We start from the raw sequence: 20,926 nt of genomic DNA, 5'->3' as shown, positions 1-20,926 counted from the left end.
AAGTAGGCTAAATAACTTTAAACTTTAATACATGCTCGGATAGGCCAGTATCGGTCAGTATCGGTATCGGATCGCAAGTGGAAAAACAATAGCGGTATCGGATCGGAAGTGCAAAAACCTGGATCGGGACATCCCTAGTCTCCAGGAGAACTTTCATACCTCAATATTCATATGTCACACTTTACTCAGCAAATATTTTCACCAAATTGTGTTGTATTGTACACTATATTGCCAAAAGTTATTTGGCCACCTGCATTCACTCACATATGAACTTGAAGTGCCATCCCATGGAATTGTCCAAACAGGTTTTGGTATCCTGGAGCGTTCAAAGTGAATTTCACTGGAACTAAGGGGCCAAGCCCAACTCCTGAAAAACAACCCCTCACCATAATTCCTCCTCCACCAAATTTCACATTCGGCACAATGCAGTCCGAAATGTAGCGTTCTCCTGGCAACCTCCAAACTAGGGATGTCCCGATCCGATATTTGGATCGGATCGGCTGCCGATATTTGCCAAAAATTGCGTATCGGCAAGGCATGGGAAAATGCCGATCCAGATCCAGTTTTAAAAAAAAGTCCAACGCACCGATATAAATAATACATTCCACTTTTCTGCTGCTCCCTACTTTACTTTCCGCATTTTCCAGCACACCTTCAACACATCCACAGGTCTGTGAATTCTCACGCAGTTGCTTTTAGCTGCTGGCAGTACACGACAGGCTCGTCTCACTCTTTCCTGTGTCTCCCTCTCACAGACAGCAAGCGCACCGTCTTACATACGTCACATACTGTCACGTCATACGTCACAAAAGTATACGTCCTCCCCAAGCAGAGAGGTAGCAGCATGGCTAACGTTAGCTGTGATGCTAGCGCAGCCGTGCGAGAAACGCTCCCTCTAAGGTGCTCGCCTGTGCAATTGCGCACTGTTTAAGCGTCCTCTGCGCATAGCAAATCTATGCCACGCACAAAATCAAATAAAAAAATAAGCGCATAACAATTTTCGACACACGGACACGACTGAGAAAACAGTTTTCGTCATCATTGTTCAAATATTGTGACGTCTGTCGAGACGCTTATCTCCATTCGGTGCCACACGCCCACACCATCAAAATGCCGAGGCAAAAATTTCCACATCAACACCGTTTGAAAAAAATTTGTGATTTTTTTAGTTGTGATTTCCTTCTCTGCATGAAAGTTTAAAAGTAGCATATATTAATGCAGTATGAAGAAGAATGTTTTAATGTAGACATGCAAGCCTTGAAAGAAAATTTTGAAAATCAAGACTACATTTCCTGCAAATGGGTGCATTTCTACCCTATATTTTAACTTTAGATTTATTCTCATATCAAACTCTTTTGGCTGTCTTTTTGACACTTACATCCAGCGCCCCCCTCCACACCCTGGATTATAAATAATGTAAATAATTCAATGTGATTATCTTGTGTGATGACTGTATTATGATGATAGTATATATCTGATAGTATATATCTGTATCATGAATCAATTTAAGTGGACCCCGACTTACACAAGTTGAAAAACTTATTGGGGTGTTACCATTTAGTGGTCAATTGTACGGAATATGTACTTCACTGTGCAACCTACTAATAAAAGTCTCAATCAATCAATCAAAACACATAGAATCATCATACTGCTATGATTATATGCATCAAGTGTTCATTCAAGGCTAAGGCAAAATATCCAGATATGTATTGTGTAAGGTATTTTTGGGTTCATTGAGGTTAGCTAATTTTACTTGTTTTTGAAAGTCTTGACAAGCCAAATTTTCTTGTTCTATTGGCAGATAATGTTGCTTAGTTCAAATAAAATACCCCTCATTTTTTTATTTTTTTTTTATTCTTGTTTTTGAACACTGACTTTTTGCAGTGCAAGACTCAACCTCTGGGCTGATGATTTTAGGTTGTCCTGAAGAATTTGGAGGTAATCCTCCTTTTTCATTGTCCCATTTAAAGCACCAGTTCCACTGGTAGCAAAACAGGCCCAGATCATAATACTACCACCACCATGCTTGACGGTAGGGATGGTGTTCCTGGGATAAAAAGCCTCACCTTTTCTCCTCAAAAACATATTGCTGGGTATTGTGGCCAAACAGCTAAATTTTTGTTTCATCTGACATCACATGGACAAAGATAAGACCTTCTGGAGGAAAGTTCATGTGGTCAGATGAAACAAAATGAATGTTTTTTTTGTGACCAACAAGTATGTGCTCCAATCACTCTATCACAAAAAAATAAGAGTTGTAGAAATAATTGGAAACAGCCATGACATTATGTCATTTACAAGTGTATGGATGTATCTCACTAAGACATATTGGAATCCAGCTCTTTCGTCTCTCAGTTTTTGTCTGAGTTGAGATCATGAAAAGAGACAACGTTGAGATCTCACACACTCACACTGTGAGACTTATTTCTCAGGAGACACATTTGAGACGAACGGCAAAACCACTGTGGTCTCGATTAGTGCTCTTTTATGCCTAGGAGATATAAATAAGACATGGATGAGAGCTCCTCAATTTTGAGTACAGATGCAACATGTATCATGTATTAAGTGCCAGCACCTTGAGGAAAAAAAGATGACAAAATACTAATAAATTAAAGAACTTGATGTACAAAGGTGGTGTCTATGTGGCTCCTCATGTTTTCTGTGAATAACAGATCTGGAACGGATTAATTGTACAGGTACTTACATCATTTCTTATCTAAAAGACATTATTTAGTGTTAGTACAATAGTGAAGGGATTCATATTGCCCCATCCCCGGTGTGGATCTCCCGCGAGAGGAAGAGCTGGGGTTAATTATTTTAAAGGTAAAGTTAAAGTACCAATGATTGTCACACACACACTAGGTGTAGCGAAATTATTCTCTGCATTTGACCCATCACCCTTGATCACCTCCTGGGAGGTGAGGGGAGCAGTAAGCAGCAGAGGTGGCCGCGCCCAGTAATCATTGTTGGTGATTTAACCCCCAATTCCAACCCTTGATGCTGAGTGCCAAGCAGGGAGGTAATGGGTCCCATTTTTATAGCCTTTGGTATGACTCGGCCGGGGTTTGAACTCACAACCTACCAATCTCAGGGCGGACACTCAAACCACGAGGCCACTGAGTAGGTATTTTGCAATGCAGTCTGATGAAAATGATGAAAGCGCCTTCCTACATAGCGACTGAGTTGTTGGAATGTCCACCGAACACATTTGAAGGGATTCAACATTACTTCCATCTGCTGGCTAAAGTGGATTGTGCAAAAGCCCCCCGTTTGTCACGTTTCATGTGTCAGGTAAACCGCGACGAATGGGGCCATATGAATGCCCTTCTTACTGTATGATTCAGTCTTTGCATGACCTTTTTAAACACGTTACTAACAAAAACCGAGGTCCCACGGCATAATAAAACTAATCTCGGTGCACCCCTGCTATATCTGTGCTACTGCGTGGACAACCTGTTGACCTGCTGTGACACAAGGATAACTTCGGATAAACTTGGCCTAACATATATATAGGCCCTTGACCTTGTGGTTCAAAGCCATTAAAGGGGCTGTTTTACATTTTGCCGTTATACACACACCAGTGTTTAATTACACGGCTAAAAATTGTACTCACAAGTAAGATTACTTTGTAAAAGAAATGCAATTATTGTTATTGTTACATTTCCAGATTTATTTTTTACATACACACATGCAGGTCTTGATGAAATTCCAAGAGGGTGCATGTCTTGCCAGAACACCGGCTGGAATTTTAAAGCAAGATGAAGTGAAGTGAAATATATTTATATAGCGCTTTTCTCTAGTGACTCAAACCGCTTTACATAGGGAAAGGTGCGACAAACTCGTCTATCCACAGTGCGGAGCCTCTTCTAAGAAAATAACTCTTTATTACCGTGGTGAAATCTATTTTTAAATGTATTTAAAGGGGAACATTATCACAATTTCAGAAGGGTTAAAACCATTAAAAATCAGTTCCCAGTGGCTTATTTTATTTTTCAAAGTTTTTTTCAAAATTTTACCCATCACGCAATATCCCTAAAAAAAGCTTCAAAGTGCCTGATTTTAACCATCGTTATAAACACCCGTCCATTTTCCTGTGACGTCACATAGTGAAGCCAACACAAACAAACATGGCGCATAGAACAGCAAGGTATAGCAACATTAGCTCGGATTCAGACTCGGATTTCAGCGGCTTAAGCGATTTAACAGATTACGCATGTATTGAAACGGATGGTTGTAGTGTGGAGGCAGGTAGCGAAAACGAAATTGAAGAAGAAACTGAAGCTATTGAGCCATATCGGTTTGAACCGTATGCAAGCGAAACCGACGAAAACGACACGACAGTCAGCGACACGGGAGAAAGCGAGGACGAATTCGGCGATCGCCTTTTAACCAACGATTGGTATGTGTTTGTTTGGCATTAAAGGAAACTAACAACTATGAACTAGGTTTACAGCATATGAAATACATTTGGCAACAACATGCACTTTGAGAGTGCAGACAGCCCAATTTTCATCAATTAATATATTCTGTAGACATACCCTCATCCGCGCTCTTTTCCTGAAAGCTGATCTGTCCAGTTTTGGAGTTGATGTCAGCAGGCCAGGGAAGCTAGGGTTGATATTCTTCTCTTGATCATCTTCGATGGCATAAGGGACGGTGTGAGCCAAGACATCCAGGGGGTTTAGCTCGCTCGTCTGCGGGAACAAACTGCCGCCATTGCTTGCCGTGCTACCGAGGTCCTTTGTCCCTGAATTGCTCACACACTCCGGCAGATTCAATGGGGGTCTGGCGGCAGATTTCTTTGACTTTATCGTTGGAAATGCATCTGCTTTGAGTGTCGCAGGATATCCACACATTCTTGCCATCTCTGTCGTAGCATAGTTTTCGTCGGTAAAGTGTGCGGAACAAACGTCCAATTTCTTGCCACTTTCGCATCTTTGGGCCACTGGTGCAACTTGAATCCGTCCCTGTTCGTGTTGTTACACCCTCCGACAACACACCGACGAGGCATGATGTCTCCAAGGTACGGAAAACAGTCGAAAAAACGGAAAATAACAGAGCTGATTTGACTCTGTGTTTGAGAAAATGGCGGATTGTTTCCCGATGTGAGCTCCGAGAGCGAATAATAGAAAGGCGTTTAATTTGCCAAAACTCACCCATTTAGAGTTCGGAAATCGGTTAAAAAAATATATGGTCTTTTTTCTGCAACATCAAGGTATATATTGACGCTTACATAGGTCTGGTGATAATGTTCCCCTTAATTACTTTGATACTTTTCAAAATAATGGGCACCACAAAAAATGTCACTATTGGCTTTATTTTAACGAAAAATCCTATAATACATTAAACATACTTTTCTTCATGCACTCAAAAATCAATTTTATAACATTGATTTAAAATGGCATTGAATAACATAGTGAACATACTGGATAGCTTTGCTTTTGGTAGTAAGTTATAAGTTAATTATATAATATAATAATATAATATATCAGTATATATTATATACTGTATATATAATATGTAAATTTTACATATATGTTATATTGCTACTATGATACATTTTTGTCTACTTTATACCTTTTGTTTTTGCCCTCTTTTTGTGCCCTTGTGTGCACGACGATCCTTTCCATCCTTTGTAACTGAACTACTGTATATATATCAATATATATTATATACTGTATATATGATATGTAAATTTTGCATATATGTTATATTTTATATTGCTACTATGATACATTTTTAGTCTACTTTATACCTTTTGTTTTTGCCCTCTTTTTGTGCCCTTGTGTGCACGATGATCCTTTCCATCCTTATCCTTTCCATCCTTTGTAACGGAGCTACTGTGTGGAACAATTTTCCTGTTGGATCAATAAAGTTTGTCTAAGTCTAAGTCAGCAAATGGGCTACAAATTCCTAAATTTGGCTGCTGACATATGCAGTAACATCCATCCAGCCATCCATTTTCTACCGCTTGTCCCTTTCGATTGTGTCAAAATTACGAGGGACAAGCAATAGAAAAGGGATGAATTATTAATCTACTTGTTCATTTACTGTTAATATCTGCTTACTGTCGGTTTTAACATGTTCCATCTACACTTCTGTTAAAATGTAATAAGCACTTCTTCTTCTGTTGTTTGAATGCTTTACAAAAGTTTTGGGGGATATGATAAATAGTAGTTAGAGGATCATACATTGGTCATACCTCCTGTGTCCAGTGACGTATTTACAGAGTTCATAGACAAAAAAAAAATATTAGGGATGTCCGATAATATCGGACTGCCGATATTATCGGCCGATAAATGTTTTAAAATGTAATATCGGAAATTATCGGTATCGGTTTCAAAAAGTAAAATGTATGACTTTATAAAACGCCGCTGTGTACACGGACGTAGGGAGAAGTACAGAGCGCCAATAAACCTTAAAGGCACTGCCTTTGCGTGCCGGCCCAATCACAAAATATCTCCGGCTTTTCACACGCACAAGTGAATGCAATCCATACTTGGTCAATAGCCATACAGGTCACATTGAGGGTGGCCGTATAACCAACTTTAACACTGTTACAAATATGCGCCACGCTGTGAACCCACACCAAACAAGAATGACAAACACATTTCGGGAGAACATCCGCACCGTAACACAACATAAACACAACAGAACAAATACCCAGAACCCCTTGCAGCACTAACTCTTGCGGGACGCTCCAATATACACCCCCCGCTAGCCCCTGCCCCTCCCCCACCTCAACTCCGCCCACCTCAACCTCCTCATGCTCTCTCAGGGAGAGCATGTCCCAAATTCCAAGCTGCTGTTTTGAGGTATGTTAAAAAAAATAATGCACTTTGTGACTTCAATAATAAATATGGCAGTGCCACGTTGGCATTTTTTTCCATAACTTGAGTTGATTTATTTTGGAAAACCTTGTTACATTGTTTAATGCATCCAGCGGGGCATCACAACAAAATTAGGCATAATAATGTGTTAATTCCACGACTGTATATATCGGTATCGGTTGATATCGGAATCGGTAATTAAGAGTTGGACAATATCGGAATATCGGCAAAAAAGCCATTATCGGACATCTCTAAAAAATATAATAAAAAATATCGATGCAATCATTGTAGTATTGACTACATACAGCTGTTGTACCGTATTTTTCGCACAATAAGTCGCAGTTTTTTTCATAGTTTGGCCGGGCTCCAGAGCGATTTATATATGTTTTTCTCCTTCTTTCTTATGCATTTTCGGCAGGTGCGACTTATACTCCGGTGCGACTTATACTCCGAAAAATACAGTACTTGGTATCGTTCTAATCAATATTTCTATAGATCCACCCTTTTGTTTACATTCAGGAGTGCTAGCTTGCTTTTAGCGGTTAGCTATTGTATCCTACAACGGTGTGTCGTGATGCATGTTTAGCTATTCCTCGTCGATCAGGCATGATACTTGTTAAATTCATAGTTTATTTGTCGCCATGGCGGCGAGGGTTAGTGATTTAAAAGTGGCTAAAACACCGTGAAGCTAGCGAGGACTCTCCAGTATATTGCTTCACCTTTATAGTTAGTTTTGTAAAGTCAAATATGCCCATTCTCCCGCTTGTTTAACTAGTACCAGTATACTGGTATATACATGGTAATTGTTATATATTGTATATATGATATAGACATAATATATCAGTATATATAATATACAAAATAATAGAATGATAAATGACACAATATGTTACTGCATACATCAGCAAACTAAATTAGGAGCCTTTGTTTGTTTACTTACTACTAAAAGACAAGTTGTCTTATATGTTCACTATTTTATTTAAGGACAAAATTGCAAAAAGAAACATATTTAATGTACCCTAAGATTTTATGTTAAAATAAAGCCAATAATGCCATTTTTTGTGGTTCCCTTTATTTAGAAAAGTACCGAAAAGTATCTAAATCATTTTGGTTATGGTATTGGGACAACACTACTATTGATACATGGTATAGTCTCAGTTCAGAAATGATACCAAAGCGAATAAATCGACATTTTTACTTTCTTTGTCCTTAATATTACAGAGTATTATTTGGGGTGGTTTTTGTTATGGTTTACAAACTCCGGGCGTACGTATCAGGATACAGGGAGACTTTGGTGGCAAAACCCAAATGATTTACTGATTTAAAAAAAATATTTTGCATTCAATACCACAAATTTAATTCAGTACATCACGGTCCCCTTTATTTAGAAAAGTACCGAAAAGTATTGAAATCATTTTGGTACCGATATCGGGACAACACTATTATTGATACATGGTATAGCCTCATTTCAGAAATGATACCAAAACGAATAAATGGACATTTTTACTTTCTTTCTCCTTAATATTAGAAAGTATTTTTTGGGGTGGTTTTTGTTATGGTTTACAAACTCCGGGCGTACGCATCAGGATACAGGGAGACTTTGGTGGCAAAACCCAAATGATTTACTGATTTAAAAAATATATTTTGCATTCAATACCACAAATTTAATTCAGGACATCATCAGATTTTAGAATAGAATAGAATAGAAAGTACTTTATTGATCCCTGAGGGAAATTCAGCACCACAGTTCGCTCACAATATAAAATAATAATAATAAACTAGGTCTAAGTCAGACCTACATAGAGGTTTTTGTTTCATGTCTCTTCGACCTTCCTAGTGGGAGTTACAGGCAGTCTAGTTTTTTTTTTTCCTAGGGGGCGCTAGAGCGCAATTTTGAGTTTTGGGGTTTGGTTTTTTGATTAAAAAGTTTTGCCGTATATTACTGATGTGTGTGTAAAATTTGGTGAGTTTTGAAGTATGTTAAGGGGGTCAAATTACAGAGCAAAGTTGCGGAAGAATAATAATAATAAAGAATAAAACCTTACAAATTCAATAGGTCCTTATGTCCCATTGCAAAAGGACTCCCGTTGGGATTCCTTTTACAATGGGCCATGCGGGCCCTAATAATATAATATATATAACATATTACATATATCATTTATGAATAATATAAATATATTATACATATACTCTACATTTAAGTGCAGCCAAGAAACAACACTAGCAAAATTATAAATGTGTTGATCGGTACATTCCTAATATTTATAAAAGTTCAAACAAATACCGTATTTTTCGGAGTATAAGTCGCACCTGCCGAAAATGCATAATAAAGAAGGGAAAAAAAAACATGTATAAGTCGCACTGGAGCCCGGCCAAACTATGAAAAAAAACTGCGACTTATAGTCCGAAAAATACGGTACTCAACCTGTTGCTGCAGTACAAAGTTGGAAGCTATGACTACTCAAAAGTGGCAGAAAATTACCTGTTTTTAATTGGTCTCAAAGGTAGGGTGAGAAATTTCTTTAATCTTACATGCCAAACATACCGTGCCTTAACCAAGCTAATACTTTAATCAGATTAACTTTTCTTTCAGTCCGAGTTTAGAGCCGATATAAAACCGGAGCAGGGAAATCACAATGATTCCCAGACACTACTTTCGACGCTACGCTGTGAATGAAGCGGCTATCCACGTGGCGACCGTCTTCCTGACGAGGGGTCCCTCTCTATCTCTTATTTCGTGAGGGTTTACTCACGTGTGTGCATCAGAGATAGTAAGTAAAGTTGCGTCACGCCCTAAAAGAGGGCAGTTCGACAGTTGTCACTTGAGCCCTAAAAACCTGACTCTCCGGCGTTGAGTTTGAAAACCTTGACACACGAAGGCTGAAGTTGAACGGTGAAGTTCTCTGCTTCTAAAGTCAAGCGTTAGTGTCCTTGGTGTTCCTGGTAACTGAGATAATCCCTATGGGAAAACTACAGTCATGGTCAAAAGTTTACATACACTTGTAAAGAACATAATGTCATGGCTGTCTTGAGTTTCCAGTAATTTCTATAACTCTTATTTTTTTGTGATAGAGTGATTGGAGCACATACTTGTTGGTCACAAAAAACATTCATGAAGTTTGGTTCTTTTATGAATTTACTATGAGTCTACTGAAATTGTGACCAAATATTTGCTTACATGTCCCTTGGCAGGTTTCACTGCAATAAGGCACTTTTGGTAGCCATCCACAAGCTTCTGCTTGAATTTTTTTGACCACTCCTCTTGACAAAATTGGTGCAGTTCAGCTGAATGTGTTGTTTTTCTCTGACCTGGACTTGTTTCTTCAGCATTGTCCACACGTTTAAGTCAGGACTTTGGGAAGGCCATTCTAAAACCTGGGTTTTGATGGGTATTGTGGCCAAACAGCTCAATTTTTGGTTCATCTGACATCACATGGACAAAGATAAGACCTTCTGGAGGAACGTTCTGTGGTCAGATGACACAAAAATGTAGCTGTTTGGCCACAATAACCTGCAATATGTTTGGAGGAGAAAAGGTGAGGTATTTAACCCCAGGAACACCATTCCTACCGTCAAGCATAGTGGTGGTAGTATTATTATTTTTTTATTTTTTTTTATTTTCCTGTCCGGCTTCTTAAGCAAATCATATAGTTGATGTAGATGCCCATATCGGCTGTTCAGATTTACTTTACAAAAGAGAAGTGTAGGATACCTCTCTTGTTGCCTTATCTGTATTTGACTTTATTAAATGCATTTATCGCGACCCCGAAGGGAATAAGCGGTAGAAAATGGATGGAAATGCATTTATATTATCATTTGGTGCAGCCGGGAAGCGGTAAAAAATGGATGGAAATGCATTTATATTATCATTTGGTGCAGCCGGGCCGGAGCAGGAGTGAATAGAAAGAGAAAAAAAGGAAGACAGAGGGGGGAAATTGTGAGGACAAGAGATGGATAAGACAGAGAGACAAAAACAACAACAACAACAACAATAGAGCAACATCAGCAAATAGGATATGTACAAATATGATGGTAAAAGTGATAGCAAATAAGTAATTATACAGAAATGACAATGAGCATTATTACACTACAAATGGAGCAATACAAATACCAATAGAAATAGTGCTATTGATAATAAACAATACCAATAATTTACCTCTATTATCAACAATCGTTTTGACCCCGACTGTATAGCAAACCCTGACACCACAAGAGAACCGAATATCATTGATGGATCAAAACGACTGTCCTTTGAACATCGCTTTGTGGTTATGGTTATTTTCTTCGTTTATTTCAAACATGCATACAATTAGAACGTAGTACTTCCCATATTTCCAGTTTTTCATGACAGCATGTCGGAAAAGGAGGGGGAAGCAGATCTTATTTAATAGTAACCCTTTTCGTATTGTAGCAGTTTTTAACACATTTGTTTGTACTCAATTTGTAACACAACAGTGAAATGCATAAATAAATGAGTAAATAAATAAATGGACAACAAGTACGTAAATCATTATTAAATATATAAATAGACAATAAATAAAGTTCAAATAAATAAATAGTAAAGTAATTAGTGGTTTAGATTATGAAATGAATACGATTATCTCATTTTTTGATGAGGGTCAAGATGTTTATCAGGATTCTTCTTCTTTGTACTTTGTTAAAACTGAGTTTGAACATTTTCTTATATTGGATCATATTAGTACATTGTTTGACTTTAACTTCAACTTAATCCATTCCATAATTTCATTCCACATACTGATATGCTAAAAGTGTGCATAGAGTCGTGGTCAAAAGTTTACATACACTTGTAAAGAACATAATGTCATGGCTGTCTTGAGTTTCCAATCATTTATACAACTCTTCTTTTATGAATTTATTATGGGTCTACTGAAAATGTGAGCAAATGTGCTGGATCAAAAGTATACATACAGCAATGTTAATATTTGCTTACATGTCCCTTGGAAAGTTTCACTGCAATAAGGCGCTTTTGGTAGCCATCCACAGAACTTTCCTCCAGAAGGTATTATTATTGTGATGTCAGATGAAATAAAAATTGAGCTGTTTGGCCACAATACCCAGCAATATGTTTGGAGGAGAAAAAGTGAGGCCTTTAATCCCAGGAACACCATCCCTACCATCAAGTATGGTGGTGGTGGTATTGTGCTCTGGGCCAGTTTTGCTGCCAATGGAACTGGTGCTTTACAGAGAGTAAATGGGACAATGAAAAAGGAGGATTACCTCCAAATTCTTCAGGACAACCTAAAATCATCAGCCCGGAGGTTGGGTCTTGGGCGCAGTTGGGTGTTCCAACAGGACAATGAACCCAAACACACGTCAAAAGTGGTAAAGGAATGGCTAAATCAGGCTAGAATTAAGATTTTAGAATGGCCTTCCCAAACTCCTGACTTAAACGTGTGGACAATGCTGAAGAAACAAGTCCAAGTCAGAAAACCAACACATTTAGCTGAACTGCACCAATTTTGTCAAGAGGAGTGGTCAAAAATTCAACCAGAAGTTTGTGAATGGCTACCAAAAGCGCCTTATTGCAGTGAAACTTGCCAAGAGACATATAAACAAATATTAATATTGCTGTATGTATACTTTTGACCCAGCAGATTTGGTCACATTTTCAGTAGACCCATAATAAATTCATAAAAGAACCAAACTTCATGAATATTTTTGTGACCAACAAGTATGTGCTCCATTTACAAACTTTTGACCACGACTGTACATGTTTTAAATTAGATTTTTCTCTTAGGTTATATAACATATGTCTCCTCTTTTGTTGGGAATGCTTGTACGTTCTTGGGTATCAGGTTATAGTTTGCTTTGTGTATAATTTTAGCGGTTTGAAAACGCACCAAGTCGTTAATTTTCAGTATTTTTGATACAATAAATAAAGGGGTTGAATAATCTCCATATCCAACATTATATATTATTCAGACTGACCTTTTTTGAAACACGGTTAGTGAATGAACTGTACTTTTGTATTCATTTCCCCATATTTCCACACAATAACTCAGACATGGTAACACTAAGCTAAATATTAACAGAAGGATTTAATAAATAAAGAGATGGTTTGTTTTGTTTGAATCTCAGTAAACCAAAAACAATCTATTTGGTAACAGTAAGAGAGAAAGACTGACAAACCGAAATAGTCAGTGTAGACATTGACAGGGTGAAATAAATCTTTAATAATAAGAGAATAAAAATGACTGGAAATCTCATATAAAACATAAGGTGGCAAGAAACACTATAAATAAAGCAACATTTGTTGTGGACCAGAAATCACTACATATTGTCTTCCGCTCGCTATTGTTACCATATCTGAGTTATTGTATAGAAACATGCGGAAATAACTGCGAATGTACACTTCATTCACTAATAACCCCGTTAAAAAAAAGGTAATAAAACACTAAATTCAAAAATATTGAAATTCAATGATTTGGTGTATTTGAAAACAGCAAAAATTATGCACAAAGCAAACTATATTACAACCTGCTACCCAAAAAAGTTTAACAATTCTTCTCAACAAAAGAGGAGAAATTTGTATGCACGTACAACACTTAAAAACATATCAGTATGTGGATTTAAATTTCGGAATAGATTATATAAGCAAAAAACTCAAACAATGTACTATTATGATTTAATTTACAGAAACTTTTTAAATTTAAAGTGTTGACAAAGAAGACAAATCCTGATTAACATCTTGATCCTAAATGACAAATGAGACATAATCTATCATGTATCACTATGGGAATCACAATTTATTAAAAACTATCTATTGAACTTTATTGACGTTTGATTTCTATATATTTGTTAATTGATTGTGTTACAAATTGAGTACAGGACGTGAACAGACAACTGCTATGAAACGGAAAAGGGGTTCGAAATAAACTAATGCCATAAGTTATGGCATTAGTTTATTTTTAGTTTATATTGTGTTGTTTTTGTTGTTTTTGTCCCTGCCCACAGTTGTTTCCAACATATGCTGACAGTAAAAAAATAACTGAAGTGAACTTAAATTGTTTGCACTTCAAAACGTTTTGTTTTTGTTTGTTTTTTTAATTGGATTTATTTAGGTTATTTTTCAGGGTCTTCTAATTTATTTTTAATTTATTCTATTCAATTGTATAATTATGTTGGTATTAGTGGTTATTTTGCACTTTAAATATAACATTTTGTTTTTATTGGATTTGTTGAGGTAATACTCTTATGTTGAAGGTTAAAATTTATGTAACCAATTGGTTAATAATAAATGGGTCAGTTTTTCCTATACCTACTCTTGCTGACTATTGTTTTCTGTTTTGACACTACAACATCAGTAACAGTAACATCACTTTATCAATCCTTTTCTAACATTCCACACAACAAAATAAGGAATAAATATATGTATGATTCGTGCCTATATCGTATCGTATTGATATCGGTATCGGCCAATACTCAAGGCTACAATATCGGTATCGTATCGGAAGTGAAAAAGTTGTATCGGGACATCCCTAGCCATAACCAAAATAATGATGGATTCACCCGGCATCCAACCTGTTATTTTGACAACTCTAATTATTTTCAAACTCGGTGAATTTAAATCCCTGAACATTACAGGGCTTTGGGATTTGAGTAAAAAACAATAGAAGTTTGGTGTTTGTTTACTTATTTTTTGCACTGACTTATTATGGAGGTTAGTTGGTGTCTGTGGAGGGGGCGTGGCCTGCGGACCTGCAGCGAAGCGGGGTGTGCCAGGACCGGCTTCAAGATCAGCGACAGGCGCGTAGATGGCCCACCTGGGCATGCTTACAGCTACCTTGACCCTATGCTTTTGTCCCTCATACCAAATTTCCACTGGGTACTCGTGCACATCCCCATGAACACATCTAATTTTTAGCCGTGTTGCCTGCCTCAAAGCCACCAGGTTCTGGTGGATCATGGACTGCCCGCAGCCCGAATCCATCACCGCCTGGTATGTACTCCCTTGTATCCTTACCGTGATACAGTACGTCTCACCCGGACCGGGGGAGGGCACTGAAGGTCCTGGCACACCCCGCTTCGCTGCAGGTCCGCAGGCCACGCCCCCCTCCACAGTGTCTTTATTACAAAAGCTTTTTTTGACATTGACATTTTTGCATTCAAAATTTGTGAACTGAATCAAATTATGCAGGCAATTTCATGAAATGTGTTTGTCTAAGTTTGTCTGAGTCTAAATGTTCATTTAATTTTATTGCATAATCGCATTTAAATGAACGGAAATGGGGTGGCCCTCCGATAAGGTGGCGACTTGTTCAGGGTGTACCCCGCCTTCTGCCCGAATGCAGCTGAGATAGGCTCCAGCACCCCCGCGACTGCGAGAGGGAAAAGCGGTAGAAAATGGATGCATGGATGGGTCTTGAGTTTTGAAGCAATGAATAATGCAGCTGAGATAGGCTCCAGCACCACCTGGGACAAGCGGTAGCAAATGGATGGATGGATGGATATTTCTGCACTGAATTTTTATACACTGTACTTTAACAAAATGCATTTTTTAAACACACACATTTGGTTTACAACTTCAATCAAACTATGTGGACAATTTGTTTACGAATTAAATAAAATTATGTGGGTAATTTCATTACATAAAAATTTGTGAGCAACATTTTTTTGTCTAAAAATGCAGTTTGTTAAAATAAAGTGTTTTGAAATTTAGTGTTTTAAAAATTCAGTGCAGAAATATTTGTCGCTTCAAAACTCAAGACCCATTTTCGTTAAATTAAATTATGAAATTAAATGAAATTGATATTAGGGACCAGCGGTAGAAAATGGATGAAATGGATGAAATTTTATGAAAATTGTCAGCATAATTTGATGTAAAAAAAAATCAGTTCACAAAGTTCAAACACAAAAATATTCAGTTAAAAATAAATTAATTGTCCAAAAAAAGCTTTCGTAATAAAGACACAAATAAACCCTTTAAACATACAATTGTTGAAACAATTGTATGTATTAAAACGAAATTAGGAGATTGTTTTATCTTGTTACATTTTGTTAAATCTTGTTTAATAGTTAGTGTGTTTATTGATACAAATAGAGTTTGGGTTTGCCAACAATCATTAAATTAAGTATAAAAAATAAAGTAAATTATGAAATTAAATCAAATTGATATTAGGGACCAGCAGTAGAAAATGGATGAAATGTTATGAAATTGTCAGCATAATTTGATGTAAAAAAAAATCAGTTAAAACACAAAAAATTCAGTTAAAAATAAATTCATTGTCCAAAAAAACCTTTCTTAATAAAAACACAAATAAACCCTTTAAACATACAATTGTTGAAACAATTGTATGTAATTAAACGCAATTAGGAGATTGTTTTGTCTTGTTACATTTTGTTAAATCGTGTTTAATAGTTAGTGTGTTAATTGATACAAATTGAGTTTGGGTTTGCCAACAATCATTAAATTAAGTATAAAAAATAAATTAAGTTATGAAATTAAATAAAATTGATATTAGGGACCAGCGGCAGAAAATGGATGAAACTAATGAAATTTTATGAAATTGTCAGCATAATTTGATGTAAAAAAAATCACTTCACAAAGTTCAAACACAAAAAATTCAATTAAAAATAAATTCATTGTCCAAAAAAAAACTTTCGTAATAAAGACACAAATAAACCCTTTAAACATACAATTGTTGAAACAATTGTATGTAATAAAACGAAATTAGGAGATTGTTTTATCTTGTTACATTTTGTTGAATCTTGTTTAATAGTTAGTGTGTTAATTGATACAAATTGAGTTTGGGTTTGCCAACAGTCATTAAATTAAGTAAAAAAAATAAATTAAATTATGAAATTAAATGAAATTGATATTAGGGACCAGCGGTAGAAAATGGATGAAATGAATGAAATTTTATGAAATTGTCAGCATAATTTGATGTCAAAAAAATTCAGTTCAAACACAAAAAATTCAGTTAAAAATAAATTAATTGTCCAAAAAAAGCTTTCATAATAAAGACACAAATAAACCCTTATAAACAATTGCATGTAATAAAACGAAATTAGGAGATTGTTTTATCTTGTTACATTTTGTTAAATCTTGTTTAATAGTTAGTGTGTTAATTGTTACAAATTGAGTTTGGGTTTGCCAACAATCATTAAATTAAGTATTAAAAATAAATTAAATAAAATTGATTTTAGGGACCAGCGGTAGAAAATGGATGAAATTTTATGAAATTGTCAGCATAATTTGATGTAAAAAAAAATTCAGTTCAAACACAAAAAATGCAGTTAAAAATAAATTAATTGTCCAAAAAAAGCTTTCATAATAAAGACACAAGTAAACCCTTGTAAACAATTGCATGTAATAAAACGAAATTAGGAGATTGTTTTATCTTGTTACATTTTGTTAAATCTTGTTTAATAGTTAGTGTGTTAATTGATACAAATTGAGTTTGGGTTTGCCAACAATCATTAAATTAAGTATAACCAATGCACGTCAAACATCAATCAACCCTATTTCAAGTATAGCAAAAATTATACTCAATCTACAATCTTGCATAATATACAACAAAACTTTCCGAGTTCAGAAAAACGCCATGCAGAGCGAGGCCTTTTCAAAGAGGAGACGGAGGAGTGTCAGAAATGGTGAGAAAAAGAGCAATTACAAAAGAAACGGGTGTGCACAGTGGGAGTGGGGTTAAGGTGGGTGCACTAAAGTCATTGTGCAGATGAAAGTCATGTGAGAGTCACAATGGGGCCGAAAGCATGAGAAAGGGAGACCAAAGAGTAGGACAATGAGACAGGCAAATCCCATCAATTAAGAATGGTCCAAGTCCAAATTGGTGAACAGGAGACCAAGGCTGGCCCTGAGGGGCCCCCTTTGGCAGGTGAGATACCTTAGTAGTGGAAGTAGCCGAGAATTCAATGAAAACATAAAATAAGGATGATGTTTCTTCATGTAGCCCGAACACTTAATTTTAGCCTGATTTAGCCATTCCTTTACCACTTTTGACGTGTGTTTGGGGTCATTGTCCTGTTGGAACACCCAACTGCGCCCAAGACCCAACCTCCGGGCTGATGATTTCAGGTTGTCCTGAAGAATTTGGAGGTAATCCTCCTTTTTAATTGTCCCATTTAAAAGCACCAGCTCCATTGGCAGCAAAACGGGCCCAGAGCGTAATACTAGCACCACCATGCTTGACGGTAGGAATTGTGTTCCTGGGCTTAAAGGCCTCACCTTTTCTCCTCCAAACATATTGCTGGGTATTGTGGCCAAACAGCTACATTTTTGTTTCATCTGACATCACATGGACAAAGATAAAACCTTCTGGAGAAAAGTTCTGTGGTTAGATGAAACAAAAATTGAGCTGTTTGGTCACAATACCCAGCATTATGTTTGGAGGAGAAAAGGTGAGGCCTTGTATTCCATTTTGACCGAAGAACCACCATTACATGTTAATAATACCAAAATGGATGAATAACAATTTCAACTAAGTGTGAAACCTGGTTTAATTTTTGACCACTCCTCTTGACAAAATTGGTGCAGTTCAGCTAAATGTGTTGCTTTTCTGACATAGACTTGTTTCTTCAGGATTGTCCACACGTTTAAGTCAGGACTTTGGGAAGGTCCATTCTAAAACCTTAATTCTAGCCTGATTTAGCCATTCCTTTTCCACTTTTGACATGTGTTTGGAGTCATTGTCCTATTGGAACACCCAACTGCGCCCAAGACCCAACCTCCAAGCTTATGATTTCCGGTTGTGCTGAAGAATTTGGCAGGTAATCCTTCTTTTTCATTGTCCCATTTAAAAAGCACAAGTTCCATTGGCAGCAAAACAGGCCCAGAGCGTAATACTACCATCACCATGCTTGACGGTAGGTATGGTGTTCCTGGGCTTAAAGGCATCACCTTTTCTCCTCCAAACATATTCCTGGGTATTGTGGCCAAACAGCTCACTTTTTGTTTCATCTGACATCAAACTTTTTGTTTCATCTGACATCAAATGGACAAAGACAAGACCTTCTGAAGGAAAGTTCTGTGGTTAGATGAAACAAAAAATTGAGCTGTTTGGCCACAATACCCAGCAATATGTTTGGAGGAAAAAAGCTGAGGCCTTTTATTCCATTTTGACCGAAGAACCACCATTACATGTTAATAATACCAAAATGGATGAATAACAATTTCAACTAAGTGTGAAACCTGGTTTAATTTTTGACCACTCCTCTTGACAAAATTGGTGCAGTTCAGCTAAATGTGTTGCTTTTCTGACAGAGACTTGTTTCTTCAGCATTGTCCACACGTTTAAGTCAGGACTTTGGGAAGGTCCATTCTAAAACCTTAATTCTAGCCTGATTTAGCCATTCCTTTTCCACTTTTGACGTGTGTTTGGGGTCATTGTCCTGTTGGAACACCCAACTGCGCCCAAGACCCCAACCTCCGGGCTGATGGTTTCAGGTTGTCCTGAAGAATTTGGCAGGTAATCCTCCTTTTTCATTGTACCATTTAAAAAGCACAAGTTCCATTGGCAGCAAAATGGGCCCAGAGCGTAATACTACCACCACCATGCTTGACGGTAGGTATGGTGTTCCTGGGCTTTAAGGCATCACCTTTTCTCCTCCAAACATATTGCTGGGTATTGTGGCCAAACAGCTCACATTTTGTTTCATCTGACATCACATGGACAAAGATAAGACCTTCTGGAGGAAAGTTCTGTGGTCAGATTATACATTATGTTCTTTACAAGTGTATGTAAACTTTTTATGTTTGTAGTTCAAAAAAAAAAAACTTGTCAAATGCACCTGCTGCTTGCTTGTCCAAACATGACCTTACTGCTAAACACACCTTTTTAAATTTTTTTTTTACGACAATTAAGGTACTCGAGGGAGTACAATATAAATAATCGCGGAGTTTATGTCTACCTAGTGACACCGTTACCCTGGAGCTGGAAGGTCACCGCGGAGGGAAGCTAGCCGGCTAGCCCTGCCTGTTAGTCGGACTTGACCACTCGGCGTTCCCGTGGTGGTTGCTCCGGCAACGTAAAGCGTGGATTTTTTTTTTTTTTTTTTAAATTCACATCTCCAACAACCACATACGCGTTATTATTGATATATTTATTCAATTACTTAATTATTATTTTGCCAAATACGACTGGAGTCTTTGTGACGTCACCAGACGGGGTTAGCAAAGCTCATACACAACATGACATTTGTATTATATGATAATATACATGACAAAAAACGTCTATTTAAACACCTTTAAATGTGTTATTAATAATAATACATATTCAAAAAAAAACACAGCGACCCTCCCCTTTATTTAGGCACATCGCGTTGACTGGTTGGGTCAGTTACAATAGCTGCAGTTGTATTGGAAGTGGTATAATAAAGGGTTCGCGCTCACCTTTTATTCTGGAATCTTCTATGGTGCAAGTTCCCTCTTTTTGACGCTTTAGAGTAATGGTGGTCTGCTGGCCGTGTGTGTCCTTCAACACATGCTGCTGGCCCTGCTTATATCTGGTTACACACAGGAGGGGGCGGGGCTGTACAGCAAAGGGAGAGAACCTTTGAACTTTCACAAGCCACTTCCGGTTGTATTTTGTTGCAATAATAATAATAATAATACATAAAATATATATTGCTACTTAAATGGCTGGAGTCTGACATTAAGCGCATCACAAGATTATTTGCATTGTTCTGTGACTGTTTTTTAGCTCGAAACACAGAAATAAACACCAAAGAACAGGGGTATTCAACTACAAACCCCAAAACCGGTGAAGTTGGCACGTTGTGTAAATGGTAAATAAAAACAAAATGCAACGATTTGCAAATCCTTTTCAACCTATATTCAATTGAATAGACTGCAAAGACAAGATACTAAACGTTCGAACTGAGAAAGTTAATTTTCTTTTGCAAATAATCATTGAGTTAGAATTTAACGGCAGCGACACGTTGCAAAATAGTCGTCTTCGTTGTCTATTACCAAGGAACACATTTGTTGCAGGAAGTGGCAAGTGCGTTGCTATGGAAACGGAAACAAATGCGCTGAAGAATTAGTTCCGGCTGTGCATAAAATGAGCAAAAAACGGTAATTATTGAACTATTACATATTGTTATGATCTTGTCTGTTA

General features: G+C 37.0%; 1 protein-coding gene across 1 annotated transcript in view; it reads right to left on the bottom strand.

Moving 5' to 3' along the window:
- LOC133580478 (transferrin receptor protein 1-like) overlaps window positions 1-20,321 on the bottom strand; it is an 87,152-nt gene extending 66,831 nt beyond the window's left edge. The window contains exon 1 of the mRNA XM_061934792.1: window positions 20,200-20,321. The gene's annotated coding sequence lies outside the window, so the exon portion shown is untranslated. The remainder of the gene's footprint in view (window positions 1-20,199) is intronic.
- Window positions 20,322-20,926: the final 605 nt, after the last annotated feature.

This window comes from Nerophis lumbriciformis, linkage group LG03 (genome assembly GCF_033978685.3).
Source record: "Nerophis lumbriciformis linkage group LG03, RoL_Nlum_v2.1, whole genome shotgun sequence".
NCBI lineage: Eukaryota > Metazoa > Chordata > Actinopteri > Syngnathiformes > Syngnathidae > Nerophis > Nerophis lumbriciformis.
The sequence above is the reverse complement of the archived record's forward strand: the minus strand, read 5'-3'. Positions and strand labels throughout refer to the sequence as shown.